This window comes from Saccostrea echinata, unplaced genomic scaffold, assembly GCF_033153115.1.
Source record: "Saccostrea echinata isolate AGI-Se365-2 ecotype Australia unplaced genomic scaffold, CSIRO_AGI_Sech_v1 ptg000050l, whole genome shotgun sequence".
Classification (NCBI taxonomy): Eukaryota; Metazoa; Mollusca; class Bivalvia; order Ostreida; family Ostreidae; genus Saccostrea; species Saccostrea echinata.
This window is the reverse complement of record NW_026889799.1, coordinates 1,300,160-1,325,337: the sequence shown is the minus strand read 5'-3', so window position 1 is coordinate 1,325,337 and position 25,178 is coordinate 1,300,160. Positions and strand designations below refer to the sequence as shown.

General features: G+C 32.7%; 1 protein-coding gene and 1 long non-coding RNA gene across 2 annotated transcripts in view; one reads left to right on the top strand and one right to left on the bottom strand.

Moving 5' to 3' along the window:
* LOC133203371 (uncharacterized) overlaps positions 1-25,178 on the top strand; it is a 284,718-nt gene that overhangs the window by 217,066 nt on the left and 42,474 nt on the right. The window lies entirely within an intron of this gene.
* On the bottom strand, positions 4,948-6,264 carry LOC133203409 (uncharacterized). The gene is made up of 3 exons (XR_009723406.1): positions 6,171-6,264; positions 5,481-5,711; positions 4,948-5,277 (listed from the first exon to the last, which is right to left on the bottom strand). It is a non-coding gene; the product is annotated as an uncharacterized LOC133203409 (long non-coding RNA).

The window sequence follows — 25,178 nt, the reverse complement described above, 5'->3', positions numbered from 1 at the left end:
GGTGCTCCTAATGATTTTGAAACTTTTGGTGCCAGGTCCAGGGGTTCTGGTGTTACAGTGGAAAGGGGTTGGCTCTATTGATTATATATCTAAAATGTGTTAATCTTCAATTCTTTGAAAATCTTCAGCTTAGTTTTGATGAGTGAGGGTACCTCTTCCAAATTTGTAAAATTTAATTACCCTGGGTTATGTCTTCTGGTGTTAGGGTGGGGCTGTGTTGAAACAGTAAGAAAAATGCATTATTTCTTTGAAAATCTTCTCTGTCCCTGGGCATCTCAAAGTAAAAAAAAGGTAAGCAGAGTAAAAAGTTTTATAAGTAAGGTTATTTTTACCAGATTTTTGAAATTCTGGATCATTTGACAAGTGTTCTGGGACTGGCAAGGGCTCTATTCATTTTTTTTTTTTTTTTTTTTTTTTTTTTTTTTTTTTTTTTTTTTTGGCTACTGAGAGAAGTTATTTCCCTTTGCCATTCACCTTTTACAATTAATTACTGTATATATTGTATCACAAAACTACAGAATAAGAAAATTATGCAAGAATTTTTATTGTATAATCCTAAAAGGACTTTCAATGTTTAAATGATCAGGTAGATTTGTAGTTAAAAGATAAAAAAAAATGAGACAAAAATAACTTAAATGTTCTTCAAAGACCAAGAGAGGTGAATGTAAGAGGGTAGAAAAATAGCTGGGCTAAAAATAGTAAAGAAGCATTAATGTGTTGTTATTAATCTGCATGCTGATTTTGATAAATGGGGACAAGAACTTACTTTATCATGGTTTTGAGTTGTCACTAATAATTGATCCTGACCATTCTATTTCTCTTGCCCTTAGGTAAACCTTCATCAGTTTATTTTATGCATGTACTTCATTGGATCCATTACATTAGAGAGGTTTAGTTACATGCTATGCAATGAACTTGTACGGTTGAAGTCATCAATTCTTGTGTTCTTTCACATCATGACGTCAAATCGACGTGTAACTCGCTGTTTACACGTATAGCATAAACGAATAAAGTTTTCGGTTAGTTTCTTTAGTTCTTGTTTCAAGTGATCGATTTTATTAAGTGATAAACCAAGATAAAAATCTTAACGTGTTAATGAATAATGATTCCAACAAAGTCCATGTGCTTTTAGTAATGAAAACAGTGATAACAAGCAGTATGTTTATTTTACCCGCATGATTCTTTTGAACGAGACCCCCCCCCCCCCCCCCCGCTCTCAATAAACAACGTTGGTATTGAATTCTGATTTTTCATAAATTTATTTTTCAAACTTATTCTTAAACCTCCTTATTTTCTAATATTATATATATATATATATATCTTTTAAAATGAAATGAAATTAAAATATATACACGGAAGTCCTATAGCATGAATTCTTATGTATTTAAGGACATACGCAACATAGTTTGAACTTTGTTGTCTTTTTCCCTGGAGTTGAAGAGTTCCAATACTTAAAGGAACTGTGTGCTACATTTTAATGTCTATATATGCTATTGTACCCCTGGTAATAAATGATTTTTTGTCTACGAAATCTGATGGCTCTATGATCTTAAATTAAGAATATCTTAAAAAAATTATCAGTAGGTAAGGTACGTTGTGTGTGTCCTTAAAGTTCATTTTTTTCTCTCTAAATATATATATGTTAGTAATGTTCAATCATAACCACTCATTTTTAACTATTCCATACTAAATGTACTTCATATGATCAACCCACATAAAGAGCACAATGATTGCGTTTCATCCAATTCCTACCTTCACGGTAGCTTAGTCGGTAGAGCGCTCGCTCTTTGATCGGGATGTCGTGAGTTCGAATCTCGGCCGCGACCGACCTAAGTCGTTAAAAATGGTTAGCAACTGTTCCTTCGCCATGCGCTCAGCACTTTGAAGTGAAAGTTGCTGGTCCTTCGGATGAGACCTTAAAAAACGAGGCCCCATATCACGGCAGGCGTTGGCACGATAAAGATCCTTCACTGCTCGATGGCCCTCAATGTCGAGTAAAGGTCAAAATTTGAAGCCCTTCGCCGGTATATGGTGATCCTCTATATGAGTGAAAAATTCTCGAATTGGTCGTTAAACAACATACAATCAATCAATCAATCAATCATCCCATTCCTTATACATGTAGTTCGCGAAGTCCTTTTACACACATTTTACGTCTCTACATTTCTGGATGAGAAAAATAAACATACTTCCTTCTCACTTACATACATGTAATTCTAAGCATAAAGCCTTAAGAGTTTAATACCCTACCCTCTTATATTAGAACTCATAAAGAACAAACCCGTATTACGAAGGAAAAGCAAGGGTGGGAGGGAAGGGGAAGGGTTGACAAGTATTTTTCTGCTAACTTTGTATGGATGATTGTGTTATTATTCCATGCACCCCCCCCCCCCTTTCTCGTTTTTTATGTAGTATATGATCATCGAGCCTCTCAGTTTATCGTACTCAAAAAGTTTTTGTTGTGAATAAATACAGCCCCCTCCCGGATTTCAAGAATTTTTTGAAACGCTCTTTCTTTTTAATTTTTGGTTGTGGATGTTCATTTTTTTTTTTAAATTTCTGTCAATTATTTTTATGTCTGCCCTCACTTTTTAAAGCGATGCTTAAAAGCTTGTACTTAGAGATATATAAAGTATATAAAATATATAAAGCCACTTCTATACAATGTGAGATGACAATGTTTGTAATAATAATTATTCATTTTACAAGATACCTCTTACTAGTATACGATCATTGCACAGCAATATGATCACATCAAAAATATTTTTATGGATTTTAGCTAAAATTCATTATAACAGTACATAATTCTTCTTTATCTTTAGGCCAGTTCTCCACACTGACTGATGACGAGGTGTCTGTGTTATTTTGTTTTTTGTGTTCTGACTCCGGTCCTCCTGACTTCACTGACACAGAGTGGCTGGACTTGCTTATTGAGATACGACAGAAAGTGTACATTAACTATAATCCTGTAACAAACTATAATCCTGTAACAAGTGAGGAAGCACAGCAGACTCTGGACAGACTGAAGTCACGTGATTACCTTTGGGAAGATCAGGACAAGATAACGAAGGACACCAAGGATGAGACAATGTATAGGATAGCATCAATATACAGTGTTATACCATTCTATTACAGTAGTTATGACACAGCCAGTGTGTACCTGAGATCAGAGAGATACAACAGAAAACCTGGAGAGAAGTGTGTCAGTGGTGGTGGTTACTGTGATTACTTACTGATAGAGCGTCTACAGATGAACATACTGACTCACGTCACCATGGAGGACACGGGTATATATGATGAGATACACCAGATATGTAAGTGTAACATAAAACTGTTAACCATCCATATATATTTAACAGGATAATTCTTCATCATAAGTATTGGTTATAAATAGAATATTCAACACGTAAGAAATTGAATCTATAAAAACATTTAAAGCATCAGCTAGTTAAAACACGGGCATTAAATATGTTTACGTAACAAAGCAATAAACGGGGCTATGCCCCAGTAAACAAAGAACATAAGTTTTATGTACATGTATATATACTTTGATATTAACGCATATTTTATATTAGAGCATTATTGTCACATCATTTACGTTCTAAATCGTTTATCTACATGCTTATGCATTTTAATTTAAATCAGAACAATTACTAGTTTATCACTCTCATTCTATAACAGTGATGGTCCCAATGGATGTTCTAAAAGGAAATACGAATAAAAGAAAGAAGTATTTAAAAAGATTGAAACAGAGAGGAGAGAGTGTAAGTTACAGAGGAGGATCACAGGACAGTGTAAAACACGTGACGTGGCTCTGGAGATACGGGTACATGGCAAGACCTGACATCGTGAGATCCTGTATAGGCCTCCATCAACACTGGGATATTTACATCGTCGACAACAAAGCTTACAGAAAACCAAGTATGTGGGCAAATTATGATCTGGTAACTTCAAAGTCGTACGATACTATACTATACTATAGGAATTATATATTACAGATAGATTACAGGTTAATTATTGTGGTAAGATTATGTGGGAAATAATTTACAACAAAGCTTACAGAAAAACCAAGATTTTATAGTCAAACGCATTTAAAAAAAAATTAAACTTCGTAGTAAAATAATGCGAATTTAATACATTGTATATTCATGAGAATGTGTTTGTACAAAGTGCTCATCACAATTAATAAATCCTCTCAGAGTAGAGACTCTTCTATTAATGTGACAAAGAAAACAATTACATTTCTTCTCTATAGATAGTATCCTAAAAAATATTCAACAAATGAAATTCGCAAGTTTGAGGGTGGTATATAGACTGTGCCTGTTACTAAATTTCCCCAGATATTACGGATTTGTGTATTCTCGTTCCGCAAACATGTAATAATTAGGTATAGACCAGAAGGAGTGAGTTCCTGTACGAAAATTTACGCCCTGACCTTAGGCGGAAATCAAAAGACGGAATCCGCCTTTATCTATAAAGAACTTAATAAGACTATTAGACGGAGTCCGGGTGGAATCAGGGCGGAATAGGGCTCGAAATATTTAAATGAGTTAAGGCGTATTCCGCCTTTCCTAATATGGATTACTTTCAAGGCATATTCCGCCTTACCTGCAACGCGTATTCCACATTAATGGCAAGGCGTATTCCGCCTTACTTAGGATAGGCGTATTCCACCTTACTAGCAAGGCGTATTCCGCCTTACTTAAGATAGGCGTATTCCGCCTTACTAGCAAGGCGTATTCCGCCTTAATGGTAAGGAGGGATTTTGCATTAAATGGTTACATAATCTGCCTATCACTGTGTACATCAGCTATTGTTGTTTCAGACTTTTACAAACTTAACAATTAAAAAAAAAATGAAATTATACAAATTATAAATCATTTATTTACAAGTTCTTTAAAATTCAATGACTAAAAAAATTTTACATTTGAAAATGTTATGCCTTGCCTTAAATTCACATGAAATAAAAAGATAAAAAATACTGTACCAAAACTTGATTTTTCTTCATACATCTACATAATAATGTGACTGTCACAGTTGAATTAACAAATAAAAAAAGAAAGACAAAACCAATGTTTAAAAGTCAATTCAACAAAACAATTAGCTGTTAATTTACCACTGGTTGATTATTTTCACAAAATTCTTTCTGTCTGCAAGGAAAGAGTGTGTCATTTTTATTGTTCTTCTTCCTAAGTTATCTGGAATAACTTATCTTTTCCATGATTCAAGCTTTAAATCCTTTGCCATTCTTCACACACGGTCACCACATGTTGAAGTCTATAAAGAAAATACAAACTGAGATGAATTTCTCGTTTTAAAACAACTCTTCAACATTTTTCAATAAAATGACTCTTTTATGGCATTCTATTCCGTATTACAGATCAGGATGCAAACAGTCTTGTCTAATTTCTCTAAACACTAAAACTAAGAATAATTTTTCAAATATTTATCAGACGTCTGATGTCTTCATGTATTCTTACCTCTCATAACCTCCAATACAGTTGAATGAAGCACAGGTGTTAGATTGCATTCCTTTCTCCCATGAATCTTCGGCAAGCTCTCAAATGAGAAGTCTAAGCAGCATTGCCAGTTTACTCCTAAGGGTGGATGGACAGTGACTTCTGGCCTTCATCCTGACTTGCTGCAGTTGCCGCAGTCCTCATTTTACCTTTATCAGCCAAAATTGCTGAGGACTTAAAAAGCTCGAAGTGCTGAAATGTATAACACTGTACTGCAGAAAATCCTAATATCTACAGTTTTAAAATTGACTTAAATAGGTTTTTAATCTCTTATTCAATTACTTTTCATAATCTTCATATATTTGTAAAAGGTAATAACGTAAGACCCCATTCTACAAACACTTTTAACTTACATGTATATTCAAAAGCTGCTCATGAAATATGTAGATCTAACTTAAATGAATATACTCATATCCATGTATGTTTTGAAATGTACATTTGCAGCTGCTTATTGAATAATTAGGAAAACTATATTGTAGATACATCAACGTTATGAGGAATGGTACACTTCAATATGGATGAAAAAATAAATTTAAAAAACTTGTTCAAATTTCACCTCAAAAATGTATTTTAAGAATTTCATCAAGGTAAAAAAAAAAAAAGAATTCCATGTACATGATGTATATATTAATATTTTAAATGATGACTTACATCTCAGAACCTGACTCCTAATCCCAACTGAGCAGCGAACTACACTTTTAGAAGGGTGTCTGTGTCTACCATTCCGCTAATAAACCACTGGTTAAACCAGTGCTAACACACATCATATCGTGATTTTAAAACTGGAAGTAACTACAGGTCGCTAATTTTAAAAGGAAATCGTATTTCCGGAAAACACATAACGCAAAGTGAAAAATAAAATTACAAAAGTACATGTTGATTAATAATTGACAAATGGATTAGTAATTTTTTTTTTATCCTTTATCTTTGTACTTTTTAATATTTAATATTTTAATCTAAAAGGATATACTCATAACATTGAAAACAAGGGGGGGGGGGGGGTGAGGCTACCCTACATTAGGCAAAAAGAAATGGCGCCTGAAATTTTATGCGCAAACTTTTTTTAACATCTTGGTTAGTGTAGAGTATAATGTGAATATAGGGCCTCAGTGCTATTCCAGTTGGAATTAATTATCAGAAGTAATGGTGGAGAGTGGTGTGTACATATTTTGGCTGTACGAATTCAAAAAAAGAGAGAAAAGAAAAAACACCGATAAAAATTTTAACTTACCATTGTTTTTCACAGTTACATGTATTCCTGTACAGTGTTTAGAGGTCCTTCTTTGTCCATTCAGCATGTTCACCGAGCATAATTTGCTTCACTTCAAAGCTTAGTTAAGAATAACACCAAAAGTTGTATTTTATCACTCTTTTTTCCAAAAACACATAACAAATCATCTTCAGAATAGTAATTTACAGGCATACATCTTGCCTGAGTTCCTTTTTTAAACTGAATAAGATATAAAGATTCATCAACCAAATTGACCAACAGTCATCACTTTCAAAATCTGCATTTAAACTGACCAATGCATCCAAAGAGAGGCTCTGCCTGAAAACTTCCGCCCCCTGTAGAGGGTGGTCAAGCAGGAGCGCATTAGAAACGTATATCTGATATACAATATGGCTGCAAAAAATTACTCCTCTAGGAAACGCAATCTTCAATGTAATAAAAAGCCTAATATTCAAAGTCTAATAACTGGATTAAAAGCCATGTTTGACTATTTTTTTTCGAATATCTCCCCCATTAGTGCCTTTAGAAAACAAGGTCATCTAGAGGAATGAAACATGTGGTCATAATTTAAACTGTTCATAATTTAAAGATTAATGCAGAATCCGTCTAAGAGCTAAGCCGGAAAACGTCTAACAAAAATACGCCTCAGATTTAAGGTGGAATCCACCTAAGATATGAGGCGGAAAACGGTTAAAGCTAAGACGTTTTCCATGTCCGCCTTTAGTACGGCTTAGTCCACCTAGCACTTAACCGGAATCCGTCTCAGTCCGCCCGGACTCCAGGCGGAAAACGGTTAAGAGTTTCGTACGGGTTTTCTTGTAATAACGATTATATTCTGCCTTCTATCTTGATTTTCCCTTTTTCACAAATGTATTATTAAAAAATGAACAGAAATTTAATAAATTTTCATATCTCAAATCAGCCTTTTTTAGGTCTCCTGGGTCATACATGTGTCCCATTGCTATCCGTTTTTATCGTTCGTCGGCCGTTAACTTTTGAACATTTTTAGCTTCTTCTCAGAAACCGTTGAACCAATTTCAATCACTTTTGGCGTATAGCATCTACGGGTGAAGGGGAACATATATTATGTATTTAATAATCCTTATGCCCTCCTTCGGGGCCTGAGTGGTCGGGCTAAAACCATCAAAATTAATGCAATCTTTAAAAATCTTCTTCTTTACTCCAAGACATCAAGTGGTCAAGCTATTGGCATGATTGTAATAAGCATTAAGCTCTCTTCCAAAATTGTGAAATTCGTGGCCCCATTGTCAGGGGTTCTTGTGCAAGGGCGGCTCTATATAGATCATTAAATGAAATCATAGGCGCTTGGGTCAAGGATAATGTATATTTTCTATATAATGTATTGTCGAGGAAATTCGATTTATATTCGTAATATTTTTTAAGGGCACAGTGGTAATTTTTTATTTTTGTCAATCTTTCTGCTTGATATACACTACACTGTCATAGAAATTTGATATTATGCACGTTTTAAGAGTTACATGTCCCAACTGTATACTAAAAAGAGACAAGGCTTGCAACTGCATTCGCCCCTTTTCGTTCCCCCGACAGGAATTTTTCCTTTTAAAAGTTATATGCAACGCTTAACAGCTGAACTGAGAACCCTCTTCTCTCCAGATAATTCTTATAAAATGATAAAAATCCTCCAATGACAAATTTTCATCCATTTTGAATTTTTTAATAATTATTTTCTTTCAAATTTCGCTCGTTTAATTCTCTTATCACCGAGGAATACTAACATCCAAAACCCAAAACGGGCGATCATAAGATTATTTGACAGTTCTTGAAAGAAGCAAGGGTTAGAGTATATCCCAAATTGAAAATGTCTAAAACTTCCTTTCTAATCACTGACTATATTAGTTTCTTATTTGCATCCTTAATCAAAGGAGTTTGTAGTTTTAATTTATGGGCGGAAGGGGGGGGGGGGGGGTCAATGGTTATGTAAGTCCAAATCTTTTCAATTGTTTTTTTTTTTAAGTGAATTACGATATCAATCTTTATCAAGAATAAATTAAACATTGAGGCAATTGAATAAGATTTAGACTTAACATTGAAAAATAAAGTGCAAGCATTTTTTTCTTACACGGGCATGCAAATTGAAGAAAATAGCAATTCTGATATGCATATCAAAGGAATTTTCGACTAAGATGAAAAAAAAAAAACAAAAAACAAAAAACGTGAATCTTAAAAAAAACGTTAATTTTAGAAAACACTCTTTTCTCTATAATATTGGTTTAGCACGATGTCAGAAACAGCTTAAATTGTTGGTTTTAATCGTACTAAGTTCTTTTGTGAAACAGACCCTAAGTCAATAAACGCAAAGATGTCAAAAAGCAAATTGAAAAAAAAATCGTTTGTACACAACCTGGACAGAAGTTTCGAACACGGTTAAATCTAACAAGAATGGAAATTAAAATTTCGAGCTAGGGAACATTGAGGAAATCATTTTTGCATTAATATATGCATTAATAAAATATCATCTGGGGGGGGGGGGGGAGGGGGGGATTGCATTTCAAATCTTATTCTACACTAACTTGTACATGCATTGCTATATTAATATGTACCGTGAATTTATGTAACAAACAAGAAGTCTCGGTTTAGATAGTTGGGCAGCCAAAAAATAATTAACAAGCAAACAAAATAAAACATTTTGAAAACAAAACTGCGTGAAAAACTCTGACATGCAAAAAATAAAAAAAAATGGAAAGCTGTCTCAAGATTAAAAAAATGCATTTCGTGAGAATGGTGTGGGTGCATTATCTCTCCTTGACAGTAAAAAAAAATAAGGATATACTCAGTAATAAATTTGGCAGCAAATGTGTCAGCGTGCGTGTGTGTAAGAGGGATGAGGAGGGGCGCTTATCCGGCGTTTCAATGAAAATTCCATACTAAGTTAGGGTATGGTGTATGGTGAAAGTGATAAATGGGGACCAGTTTAGAACCTAATTCCTGAACTGTTAATGAATACTAGACTAGATATTCCGTTTATCCTGATCATAATATTTTTATTGCTTTTAGGCAACAAAGCTACATCCATCAGTTTATATATACTCTATGGATCCTCTAAATTGTTCCATAATACTCAGGTGACCGTTCTTGTTCTTTTTTCATTAACAGATTAAAGATGGAATAACTAAATGACTACTTAGATAATTCTATGATTGGATCAATGAATCAAATATAAAATTACTGAGTAAATATAAGGGCTGATATGACATATGATATTGATTTCAGTATATAGTATTCTATTTATCATATATTTAAAATACTTAATATGCGAGTTCATATAAAATCATTGAAGAATGTTTCGTGCATGTTGATGACCTTTTTCTTTAAAATAAAATAAAGCAAATTTAAGGCATTTGAAAACAAATTAAATCCACAGATGTTAGTAAAGAATTATTTTACATGTATATTTAAATAAAATCAAGTTAATTAACTTTTAAACTTTAAACAAACGTTACTTCCGGTTTGATATGGATTTTTGCCCGCCGGTCCGATACGTGATATGGATTTTCGAACCGGTCCTTGATATGGGGTATTGTGACGTTACCCATATCGCACAGTGCAGAATCGACGTACATGATAAAGTACAATACACGTAATAAGATGTATGTATTAATTGCAAATGATTTTATTTCCAACTCTTTACCTAGGTTCACCTTTCCGTTCATAAACTGAGACTATAGGAATTAGGAAATTATCTTACATAGACAAATTCTCATTTTACACACGGTTTTTCCCCATATCTGAATTTCTAATGTACGTGTGCAAATCAGGCACAACCAACATTACCCCAGGGCTAAGGAAGAGTTAATTAACTGGCGAAACCAAAACAAAGGAAATCGAGTTCAAATTTAAGCAATAAAAATGTGTATAAATTTTATTTATTTTTATTGAATAATTTTAAGCCGTACGGTCTATCAGTAAATTTACAATAAACATATGTAATTATGAACAGATGGAGAGTCTGCGGGTGTGAAACTCCCGGACACCAAGATTAACAGAACGAAGGTTTATATTTAAACTCTCCATTATTAACATGCAAAATTTACTATTTTACCTAAAATAGAAAAGAAATCAAATTTCCAGAATCAGTACGCAAGTATTTATTAGAGATAAAAGAAATTGGGAAGGGGGGGGGGGGGGGATAAGCCAGCCATATGCCTACAGAAAGACCGATAAAAGATCGATTGATTTATTTCTCATAAATTTAACTTGTTGTTAAATTTAGGTAATATAACCATTTGCATACAAAATTGACAATGCATGTACTTGAAAACAGTAACTGCGAAACTGATTATGATTTACAGATCAAGATGGCAACACACTCAATTTTCACAAAAACTGACATAAATTGGATGCTATAACTGCATAGTTTAAAAGAGTGGATCATCACTCCATTATGATAGTATTCTTTTTCTTGAGAACAAATATGACAAAAAAGTTCCCTTTTACACATGCAAAAATATGGTACGAAGACTCACTCTACAAAAGAGTTTAAGTTCACTTACTTTAATTTTCACCGTGGTCTTAAAAAAAATTCCAAATCCAAATACGCTTGCTAAATACGGAGAACTGTTTGCTATTCAGATAATAAATAGCAATTTATATGTGACTGCGTGGTGTATTGGTCAGTGAGAAGCTGTTTAAACGGACTTTGAGGAAAGTGTTTAAATCAAGATGTGATGTAATGATATTTCTGGGGAGGGGGGGGGGGGGGATTAACCATCTTAACTCATACCCCATTGACAGGTACATTGTATACTAGAACTAAAAAATCTCTAAACATTTTGTTAATTTTCAGTACTTTCACAATGCGGTTGCTTTTCATTTTCTTTCTTTTGTGTGTGTGTGTGTGTGTGTGAGAGGGTGTGTGTGTGTGTGTGTTTGTTTTGTCTTTTTTTTTTTTTGTTTGTTTGTTGTTTGTTTGTTGTTGTTTTTTTTTTTTGTTTTTTTTTTCTTTTTTTCTTGGGGGGTGGGGTGGAGGGTGACTATCAAGCAAATACATGTCAGAATAGTTTTAAGTGTACCTATGTTCTTTTCCTGCATATTTTTCCTCCCACAAAGAAATAATCAAATCATCACTTCCGCTGTCAACACTATAGTTTTGAGTATTTTACAAACTGAATTTAATGTTGCGGTCTGGCAAGGCACTTTAAAAAAATTACGCACTTATAGTGCGTTAAAATTGGGGACAAAATCAAAGCACTTTGAATTTTTTTTCAAAGTGCGTTACGAGTGTACATCAACATTTTTTTTTTTTACCATGGAGACACTTTACGCACTTTGAAAAAGTATTCATAAAACAACAAAATTCTGAACTAGGCATCATTATTTTGTTAAATTTCTTCCGAAAACTGATGACTTAACCCATCCTAATCAAAAACGAGGAGAAGACAGGTAGAAAGTCTCTTAACCAAATACTTTATCTTTCCTGTCCAAATAAACAGTGAAATTTGTCTAATCCGGATGTTGTGTATTCCGAAATCTTGTCTAATACGATGCAAACTTCAAGTCCCTTCCACTAATATCTTTTGTTTAAAATGTTGCATAAATCTGAATGTTGTCCAATCCGGCAAATTTCTTTGGAACCAGTGGTGGCCGGATTAGAAAAGTTTTACTGTGTATGTATTTACATAACTGGTATGACATTGATATACTTTCTCTCAATTAATTTGAGTGAACGTTTACTCATCTTACTATCAAATAGATGAGTCAGCCATTGTTTCTTAAATGTTTCATACATGTTTTCAATAGATGAAACATGTTTTCAATAGATAGATTAGATAATTATGTTAGAAAGATAGATGAGAGAGAGGGGGATTTTCATGGAATGGAAAAATCATAATTGCTTCCTTTTCCCGAAGAAAACTGCTAGTATGTTTCCAGTCACTTATTGATCCCTACGTCGACCAAACATTAAATAGTGGATAAAATAAAAACGAACTTGTGCTATTAAACAATCATTCTTCCATTATTTCTCAAAGATCAATTTCCTTTTTATAATATATACGAGAACATTTGGGAACAAGACAAACCCTAATAATCTTTCAAACGTCTATATCTCAGATCCTGAAGTGATGTCATCACCGAAAAATTATCCAGATAGGTTCAAATCATTTTTATCATACCTAAAATTTGCATGAATATTGACCAAGCCGTTTTTTTTTTAAGTGCGTTAATATGGTCGATATTAAAGCACTTTGAAAAAAAAAAGGTATTATCTTTCAAAGTACGTTAACTTGGTTCAAAATTTAACGCTTCCGAAAATCTTGTTCAAAGTTCGTAATCTTTCATAGTGCGTTGTAACATAGAGGTCAGTATATATGGAAATATTTCCACTATAATTGTTTTCTACGGTGGCTGCTATAGTACATGGTATGATTTTCTTTTATTAATTCGTTGCCACGAAATAAAAAATTGTGGTCACTAAATTAAAATCGTGCCCACGAAATAAAATTTGTTCCCACGAAATTAAATTCGTTCTCACGAAATAGAACTAGTTCCCAGGAAATGAATTTAATTTCTTTGCTTATAATTTAAGATGAATGACTGTACAACATTTTCATCTGAGGTTGAATAATACTTGTATTTTTTACCATTATCAGGGAGAGATGTATATATTACTATCTTAATGTACATATCTAAGTTGTCATTAACTATTGCATTTAATAAGTCTATATATTACATCATTTTATAGATTTACATGTCATGGTAAACCAGACTTTGTGCCTCACAAACCAATTTCTGATATTTCTTCAAAATATGTTGATTTAAAATGGCACACTCTCTGCATCTGAGTGTGCTTACTACACAAAGTTTTTTTTTTTTTTACTTTTATTTGTGCAAACTAACTTTTCCCATCAGTAAATGCTATAATTTAATGCAAGGTAGAATTTGTTATGGAGGCTGCAGATCTGTAGTGAAACCAAAGTTTCTTAAAATCCATCTTAAATGTTGACCACTGATACGATATCCGTGTTTCTTAGATTCTCTAAAATCTGGTTGTATGTCATTCCGAGTGAAAAAAAAGTAATATATCAACACAAGCATCTTTAAATGGTTTAAATACACTAAACCAACCTCTCCGAAGGATAAAGTGTTATTAAATTACAATATAACTGCACCACATATGAATGCAACTTTCATTTCGTTAGAACGAATTTTCATTTCGTGGGAACGAATTTTTATTTCGTGGGAACAAAATTTTATTTCATGGGAACGAATCTAAATTCGTTGGAACGGATTTTGATATCGTTAGAACGAATTTTTATATCGTTAGAACGAATTTTTTTTATCGTGGGAACAAGTTTTTATTTCGTGGCCATGAAATAAAATTCGTGGCCACGATTTTTTATTTCGTTCCCACGAATTTTATTTCGTTACAACGAATTTTATTTCGTTCCAACGAATTTTATTTCGTTCCCATGACTTTTTATTTCGTGGCCTCGAATTAAAAAAAATTAAAAGTCTATACCATATTACGAAAGCCCTCAAGGAACGTCGATTTACAAAAAAAGTAAAAATTAAATTGAGATCTCGAATTACACAAACTGTTCCCACAGATTATCAATTCATTCCCTCAATTTATAATTCGAGATCTCGAATTACAGAATCTGTTCCCATAGATTACCAATTCGTTCTCTCGATTTGTAATTCGTAATCTCGAAATACACTATCCATTCCCACTGATTATCATTTCGGTCTCTTGATTTAGACAATCCGTTTTCTCGGATTTCAATTGTATATGCATGTATTACAGCGTGTAGAACCCATTTCCTTGTATCAACTAATGTGTTATATTTTGATTAAGCAACCGGCCATTCCGTACTATTTAAATCAAGTCAATGTAGATTTATTTAAAGAAAAATAATTACACAGGACCAATGTTTACTTTTATCAGGGCTCCCAGTGATTTACTTGCACAAATATGAATACTAATATATGGATTAGAAAAAACAGTGGGACGGACAACTTCGGAATGGACATTTTTCCGAACTTGCGCACCCTTTTCTTTAAAGCTATTATCTTAGGATTTTTTTTAAATGGTGGGGTTTTTATATTTAAATTGATTTATGAAATAAAAAATCCAACATTTTTAGCTAGTTTTTGAGATATTAAGTGGCAAAGATAAAAATCCCATGGGGAAACATGTACTTAAAATTACCCCATGAAAAACCCCACAAAAATCCCATGGGGTTTAAAATTTTCCCCATGGGGGAAATAAACCCATATAATCTTTCGTGGGGTTTTTAAACCCATATATGACTAAAAATTACATGTGGGTTTTTTTCCCCACGTTTTTGTTACTTAGGGTAAAAAAAACCATGTAATCTTCATTATATATCTTTGATTTCATGAGAATTGGAATGGAGACATTAATCATTGTTTTGTCTTATTTTCAAACTTATTTCCAAAATATAATAATTTCAGACATGTCTGCTCCTCATTTTTTTCAATATTTTTGAAACCTTGTTAGTATAGCAAAATCATTTGTTCTTAGAGATAACAAATTCTGTTTATTAATTAATTCAAAAATTATCTTGGTATGTCCCACTTCCCTTGGATCCCCAACTCATAAGAAGAGGCCGTTGAATCCACCAATAAATTCTTTGAATCTATGTATGATTCATGTTACATAGATATATTTTCTATATGACTTATTCATATAAAGAATAAACTTTCTTATCTCCCATACAGAAGAGTACCATTGCTATATATATTTCAATATTCATTTCATATTTCTTTTTTTCCTTCAAATTTCCCCTTGGATCCCCAAATAAACTGGATCCTTGGATCCATCACTTAATTCTATGGAGCTATTTAACTCATACATGTTAAGCTTAAGTTATGTACGTGTACTTGATATCATTTTGTTGAAATCAAAAAATAATTTATATTATCAGATAAAGGTATGTTCCTCTCACTTTCAATCAACAGCCTGAACATAAAACATTTATTCTTGAGACCTGAGTAACATATTAAAATCATTTACTTTAAAATAAATATACTTTTAATATCTCAAACTTTTTAATTCATAAAATATTCCCCACTCCCCTTGGATCCCCCTCTCAAAAGATTAGACTCCTGGATCCACCACAAAATTCTCTGGATCTATGTTTGAATATTTTTTTCTTCAAATTAAATCAATACATATGTGATTAGATAAAGTTCTTCTTCCTTTGGATCCACAACTTAATTAAAATTTAATTGATCCCTATTATTTGTTATCAAATTGTAAACACACGTAATATCTTTGTTTTCAAATATAAGGATATGCAAATGCAGTTTATAAATTAATTAAAAAATTATGTCCCATTTCCCTTGGATCCCCCACTTAAAAGAATAGACCCTTGGATCTACCACTAAATTCTTTGAATCTATATATAATTCAAACCTATATATAATATATGACTCGATCATTCATATAAAGGATAAATTTTCTGACCTCCCATACAGAAGAGTTACATAGCTATTTTCAAATTTTCTTTCATGAATATCTCTTTTTTTTTAAATTGATAAAATATTCCCCACTCCCCTTGGATCCCTCATTCAAAAACCTGGATCCTATGATCCATCACTTAATTCTTTGGATCTATATAACTCACTTATATTGAGCTTAAAGTTATGTAACTTTGACATTATGTTTAAAACAAAACTTCATATTATAAGATAAAGCTACATTCCTCTCCCTTTCGATAAAGAGCCATGAACATTAGACATGCCTGATGTTCTCAATTATTCATAGGTTTAACATGTATATCAAAAATCATTTACTCTTAAATATAAAATACTTTTAATATCTCAAACTTTTTAATTCATAATATATTTCCCACTCCCCTTGGATCCTCCTCTCAAAAAATTAGACCCTTGGATCCACCACAAAATTCTCTGGATCTATATTTGAATATTTTTTCTTCAAATTAAATCAATACATACATTGTATGTGATTAGAAAAAGTTCCTCTTCCTTTGGATCCACAACTTAAGATTTTTATCCCTAATACCTGTTATTAAATTGTAAACACATGTAATGTATTTTTGATTTTAAATATTATAAGGAACTAAAATTAGAAATTTAAAAAAGGCAGATGAAAGAATTCATTATCATGTACTCTCATTAATTCCAGCATCTACACTTGTTCGTTATGCACTAACAATAGCATAAAATTTGAGAGCAGTATAAAAAAAAATTAGGTTAACTTAAAAATCACATCTAAGCCAACAGCATTGATTCAGTTGTTTCCTTGGAACCAGCAACTAAATGAGTGTATGTTGAAAATGGCAGCAGAAGAAATCAAGGGGTAAAACAAAACAATTTGTATAAAAAAAAAAAAAAAAAAAAAGAAGAAAAATTAATTTCTGGTTCTGTCAGTGGAGATGTTCATACATGTACAGCCTACTAATAATCCTTCCATTTACATCTCCACCTGATAATATTTTATTAATGCTAACTTTCAAACAATTTATATTATTAAAAAAAAAATTAAATAAAATTAAATCTGCTATCAACAACTGGATCACTCCCAATTACCCAGACTGTTCACAAGTATAATCTGATTGTATGATATAGGTTCTCCTTTCATTGTAAAGAATTAACTTCTGTACAAAATTTAAAAATTGTTTGACTTATCATGTAAAAACAAAGTGTTGATGGATGGACAATGTGATTCTAATTGTTTTCCCGCATTCCAGGAAAGGCCCTAAATATCACAAAATAATAAGTATACTACTTCAAAGAAATTAAGGCATATTGACTGGATGCAGTTAAGAGGGCTGGGTGGTTGTGGCCATTTTCAGACTATATTGATCTCCTTTAGAAGAAGAGCTCCATATAAAGATATACAAAAGTGATCAAATTTTAAAACTAAAATGTATGAAATTTTTGTTTGCCAAATGATAGTTGACAGCTTAAGATATCATATCTAAAAAAATTAAGTTATATATCTGATGGTCAATTTGTCGACCCCCCAGCCTCCTTAAAAAGTATAGCTGCATGATCAGTTGCTTGATTTCTGAAACTTTTGAGGGTTTGAGATAATGAAGATGACAATCATATCTTTAATTCCAAATATTGTATGTATTAATCACTTTAAAATATCCCTTGTATATTACATTTTTTTTAACTGACCAACCTCAACAGCAATCTTTGTACATGTACATAAAAAAAAAACCATGAAACCCAACACACCTAATGACAGTTGACCTAACTAGTAAACACCATTAATTTCATTGTATTATAGAGATATCTATTGCTATGTATACATGTGTATATATCTGATGCATGTAGGTCCATTAGAAGCCAGCTAGGACCCAGTCCCAAACAAATCCTTTTAAAATTACCCAAAAATCAAGATGAAAATTCACTGACAAGCACTGTGTAATTCATCAGAAATCTAAATTTTTGTATTGTAATACTTAATTTATAAACCGAGATGTGAATATTAAAAATTAGGATAAACTTTCAATCTATTTTTAGAGTCTTTACTTTGCAGCAGAATGTATATAAGCTTATTCAGGATATAACTTTGGGCAATACAGCTCATCAGTTTACAAAAATAACATATATTAATAACATACAATTACAAAATTTAAGACTCTCAGTGAGCCTAAATTGGGGGGTGAAACTTGCAACTTGTACAAGATGTCAATATTTCTCCATTTGTCAACTTTTTGAATCTAAAATTCTAATTGAAATGGTATAGGATTTAATTTGTACTAAAAATTGTCAATTAAATCTTGGTAAAAAATTAGATCAACATGCAGTTCTTAGTTAATGTAGATACCCAGGTATTATAATAAGAATATACAATCAAGGAAATTGTCTTGCATGTAGCAGAGTGAGCTGTTGAGTTACTTGATATACCTGCAGTCAAACCTAAATGTTATCTCGAACTTGATAGGACCAAATGAAAATCAAACCTAAAAGTATCCAAAGATTTGAGATAACTAAATGTAAAAAACATTAAGAACATGGTTGGGACAGGCAACTTGCTTTGACATATCCCTGGTATTCAAGATATTGGTGTTCCAGATATCAAAGATCAACTAAATTAGCCATCTAGACACTGTTTCTTCTCCTTATTTCAATTTACTTTCACTTATTTTTCTTCTTACTCATCAATTATTTTAGTAACAGGTTAATTAGAGTTGTTGGGTTAAGCAGTCAATAATATATTTTTTTTCATAACTTAACTTTTGATACAGAATTATAAGGCTTAATCCATGTGCGACATTATGTGTTAGCTAAAGGACACACAAATCTTTCCTTACACATGTTATAGATGGACTTTTCTCTGAAATCATTTTATATCTATGAAATCATTTGATAAGTATGAAATTTGCTTTTATTTCAGTAGAATAAATTTCGTCAACAACCCTAAGCCTCTTACCAATGAAAATGACAGTGAATGTCACATAAATCACATTGTCTTGCCCCATGTATTGGTATAATTTCACCATGATATTAATTATTGACCATTTAATCATGTTTAATAATCTGCACTATATAACTGCCTTTAGAAATATATTTTTATAGGTAGGCCCCCTACATTACATGTACTGTCAGTAGGAGCAGTCAATTGACCATATGTCTAAAATCATGTCTGATTTGTACATCCTCTCTCTCCCTCTCTCTCCCTCTTAAACGGGCCCTTGGCTTTCTTTAAAAGTAGAGGAATTAACCCACGCCTGCGTTCGTTTAAAGCAACATGCATGTTTAATTGGTGCATGAATAAACTATATATAATTTTATAGTATACATGTAGATATTTTGTATTTTATAAATATTTACATGTAATCATGGTAATAGGTTGTGCGTGACAATGTACTACATGTACATGTATGTATATCTGTGACTGAGGACCGCGTGTACAGTTCTACATGTAACAGATAAAGTTTGTTTATGTGTATATACTCACTGATACTTACATCGTGGACAGCTGGTGAATGCGCACGCGAAATATATCTTGGAATGGAACAGCTGATCACTGAGCAGTCGCCTATGACCTGATGACGGCGTCGAAGTAGGACTTAGTTCCCTATACCAACCAATAAAAAGTTCTTAATCACAAGTTGCAGCTTCGTATTTAATCCACTGAGAAAACACTAAGCAGTCTAAATTTTGCATGCTTAGTCGCCGATCTTGGTAGTCGGTGCACGTGCTTTTAATTGTCCGATTCCCGGGTGCGTTTGATTTAATGCAATTGTAAGATTACATTTTGAATGAACGATTTATGAATATATGTTACTGTAGACTTCATACTATTTGAAGACAGTTCCTAAAATACTGACCAGGTCTATAGAATTTATTGTATACTAGAAAACAACGCTACTTTATGGATATGCACCTCATTATATGACAATAATATTACATATATTATATAATAATTATATATATATATATTCATTTTGCTTCTCAACAAGGTATTTTTGGTCGGTAGTGCCCTGAAAATGGATTCCCCCCTCTTTTCCAAATTAAAATTGCTTCCTTCGGGCATGAATATATGCGCGGATCCAGGAAATATCCGCAGGCACAGATACAATACCGAACTGAAAAATTATTTTGTCAAGCAAACAACTTTCCTTACTATTTCACAAGGGGTCTGTGTTTTCTATGAGGAGGGGGTTTCCAACAGTTTAATTAGACTGGGGTTTCAACATTTCCTTAACCCCCCCCTTTAGATCTGCGAAGGCAAACTTCATCATATTATTATAATTTTTACGTTCTTGACGTTGATTTCAGGTAATATTGAACGTGCTGGAATAAGTTTTTTTTTTTAAAAAAGTCAACTCCCCTCCTCACACAATTGTTTTCTTTTTTGTAAAATGAGATTTCAGTCTTAGACTAATTAAAATTAGCCCTTACGTTGTTTTTTTTAATTATTGAACATTTTAATTGTTATGCCACAGTCTAATTAAAATTTATGGCAGCCCGCCCAATACGTTTTTTTTATTCTTGTGCTATAACAAAAATTAAAACGAAGAAAACGGAGGGCTATATTTTAATTCGAGTGAATGAGAGTTTTGTATGCCTGTCAGGTATCTAATTACTGAATAAGTGGTGAATATGACAATACATTGTGCTTATTATCATATAATTGCAATTAATTGATTAAGGGCATTTTGGGAGTGCATGATCATAAGATCTTTTTTTCGGATTCACCCCCTTGTAAACGTATTTCGAATGACAGGAATTATGTACTGGATCCGCCTCTGTTCGGGCACCTGCAACCGCTAGATACAGTAATCCTGTGTGTTTGTACTATGTATATACCACGGTATACAGTTCCAATCGATAACAATAGAGGGTAGTCTGAAGATGTATACACGGTCCAATTCATTACGGCCGAAACACTGAAAAGGGCAATCATGAACTGAATCTCTCATTCTTTCTTTCAAACAGACACTTTCACATGTTTTAATTTGATGAAAAAGCATACAGATATAAAATAGTACCTACTACTATATTTATATAAATATGAGCAAATTTGAGTGAGACTGATAATATTGATAAATTATCGGGGGCAAAGGTGCAGTGCTTGTTTAAAATGCAATTGAAATTAGTTGTATTTCTATAATACAACCAGGGACCTATATACTAGTATATAAGTCCCTGATACAACACCATAGTCACCATATTGTTACTCAATGCAATTTTTTTGTTAATTTTACCACTTCAACCTTTTTATCACCATGATCACCACAAGCATTACACCGTGTCACATATGAAAACAATTCCTAACAAATTAATAAAATAATATTCCATCACACAGGAATAAAAATTATGCTATGTGTATATTATTTACAAATGTGTGTAATTAACAATTGTCGTTGTTACTTAGCGGACATATTAGCATAACAGCCTGTATGCGACTGACACCTAACTTTTCTTCTTTTTTTTTTTAACTTTTGACGTTTGGCCTTTGTGCTGTACAATGACCCGATGACCTCAAGACTGACAGTGAAAACACTGATACAAGTTTGTAATCATTATCATTAACTTAACCATTTGAAGTTCACCTGGTCCTAACTGCTCAAAGGAGGCCTACCATTTACTGTGAAAACAATACGATACTACTATAGATATGTTATTTTAAAAACGTTATGTCACTGCATGCCAATTATCTTATTTACTGTGAAAACAATACGATACTACAACTATGTTATTTTAAAAACGTTACGTCACTGCCAATTATCTTATAATGAAGAAAAAATTATTTTACAAAAAAAAAAAAAAAAAAAAAAAAAAAAAAAACTCTCGCTTTGAAGACATGCAAGTGATCATTGGATTAAAGAAAACCACAAATATCATGCAAATATTTTAATTCTCCTGGCTAAAGCTTTAATCATGTTAATGAAATGATTAAGAGAAACCTATAATTAGATGTTGACCCCCCCCCCCCATTATAGTCTTTCGGTTTGGTAAATTTTCATTCAGATGCTGGTTAGCCCCCCCCCCCCCCCCAACACACACACACTTCTTGCTGTGTAAGCCCAAACACTGGCAAATTTTCAGGATTTGAAAAACAAGGTACCAAGAAGTAAGAGGAAGGTCCACCCCCACCCCCCTAAATAGGATTTAGATTTTTTTTTTGGGGGGGGGGGGGTAAGTATTTTTGGGAGGCGCCCCTTTTAAAAAGAAACATTAGTACGGATCCGAAGAATATTTTAAGAAGTAGAAGTTTTGACATGAACAAAAGGACAATGGCCACCCTGCCAAGCCCCCTTCAGGGCTTGTCTTCTTTTTCACTTCTGGCATATCTGCTAGCCGTGACATTTTTTAATCGGGTTAATATGTCTCTGATATTAAGGAGTTCGTAAAGGTTCTAAAAACAAATATTAACATTACAGAAAAAAGAGCATTTCAATGACAAATATATAGATGCTTCGAACTCAGAAAATTTAATCCAACCATTGATAAGCTTGGATAATCATTACTAATTATAAATTATGTGTAATTTTAATCGTTGGTTATTATTATGTAGTATGACCGTGATTTTCAAAGTCTGAAATTATACAATATTAATTTTGAGTTCACATGTACTCTCTTATATTACACAGCCTTCGTTATTTTTGCAATGCTACCATGCACTTGAATGAATACTGGACTACCAATATCAGGGTTGTCCCCAAGAATTAAAATAGCAGGGAACACTGAAGGGGGTCTCGGGTTCCTCCTCTACATGTAACAGGGATTTGAGTGGGAATGCCAGATTAACCGCGCGGGACATTATGTCTTTAAAGGCAGGGAAATTCCCGGCTCCCGGGTCTTAGGGACAACCCTGTCAGTATTATGTAATGACAGGTATCGATTGGTGTGAAGCCGAATTCTTGATTATATGTCTTGGTTTCGATATGTCGCTATTAGCCGGTAATTCTATAAGGTGTGAATTCAGCCCTGCGGGTGAATTTTGCAATCGATTTTCAATCAAAGGTGTGAATTAAAAGATCGATAGCATGCAGTATTTTTAAACGCTGATTAATTGTACCCCCTATTACATGATTTCCGTTCATTTGCATGGGATGAAATAGTATTTAACGGTTTCAAGAATAAAATACAAATTAATCTACCGAAATGCCAGTATACATGTACGTACCATGTCATATAGTTTGCATATCCCGTACCACAAAAGATTTGTTTTGAATACATTAAATGGATTGGAAACAAATTTATATAACTTCGTAAGTTCCTCTTAGCACAACATTTATTAAAGGCAGATGCCCCCCTCCCTCCCCCCCCCCCAAAAAAAATCAAAAAAAAAAAAAAAAAAAAATCAATGGCTTTATGTATTAATGAATCAGTTTAGCCATAAAGTTTAATTTTTCTAGTTAACAAAAGAAATTAATGTAACTTATTATGAATTATTTCATCATGATTGTAAATCATTGTCAATTCTTAATATTTGTAACCCTGACCTTCTTGGAGAGGACTTATATAGGTCATGCCTGATGTCCAATCCAATTATGTATACTGACTTTACATAATAAAATACTGATTAAATTAATAGTTTAATTTTTCATTCAAAGTTTTCCCGAATAAGAATTTTATACATAGCTAGATTATTTTTTTTAAAATATGTACAATTTTGTTTAATGTTTGATGTGTTTAGAAATTTGATATTTCTATCATTTACAAACAATTTAAAAATGATTAAATCCAAAGTCTTTGGGAAGTCCGATTTCCTTGTCACAAAGTTACAAATAAAATTAATGATCCGATTGGGAAGGGGTGGCAGATCACAGTCACGCTTTCGTGAACTGTGACAATGGCTGATTATCGGGTGTAAACAGAGGTGAACATCGATAGCAGATATATACACATTGTAAGTTCATCGATGTGTAGCGGATGTGTTCATATAGGATAGGACTATACATGCTATAGGGGAAGGAGTGCTTTATGCGATCTAATGCGTTTGCCATGCTGAATTAATTATTTTTTCTTTATTTTCACATTAATTTTCGGACGTCATTTTTCATAGTCTTCAGGTTTCTTGGAAAGATATAGATGTCTTGAACAAATGTGTTGTAAAAACAATGATTACAAAAGAATTCACCGATTAAGTTTTTGTTTGTGTACTTTGGTTTGTTGAAAGAAAAAAAAATAAGCAAATATAGACCAGAACTATAAAGGGTCCAGTTTTTCTGTTATATATATAGTCACAGTCTACGATAATATGAAAAGGTTAGAAAATATCCGAACCCCTTCTTTATCTGTTTATTGTTATGTTTGCTAATTGCTAATTGTTCTACATGTAATTAGGAGCTCTCGAGGATTCAGCCCCGTATAATAAAAGATTCTGAAAGCAAAAATCTATTTAAGAAAGATAATCAAAAAAGGTTGGGGGGGGGGGTTAACTTCTTTGGCTAAATAGGCATGTATGCGGTACGTGCGTGTAAACGTAAACGTGAATAATAAATCAAGGCAATTAATTGATAGCTATAGGAAATTGTGTTTGTATAGAAAAAAATTGGATTTATCATTTATGTCAAATTAACAACATATCACTTTTATTTTAGGGGGGGGGGAGAGGGAAAAGGAGGGACGGAAATATTTCGATCTAACTATAAACGATATAATTGTTTTCTCAAAACTTATTAATTGCAAATAAAACTAAGAAGTAAAATCAGAGCTACGATAAAACTGCGTTATGAACATGTTAATTCAGTTCTTTATTCCTTGGGACTTTATTCCGTATTATAAGCAAAGTCACCCAAAACATCATCTTAATAGCCCACGCAGCTACTCAATAATCAGATAATTATATAGCCATGCAAGACCGCCCAGGTTTTCCACTTATATAACATTTCAGCATGTAGCTTTCATTGCGTTTTATTTAGCTGATCAGGCAAAAAAAAAAAAAAAAAAAGGAAAAATAACAAAACACAGAGAACGATTTTGCAAGTATC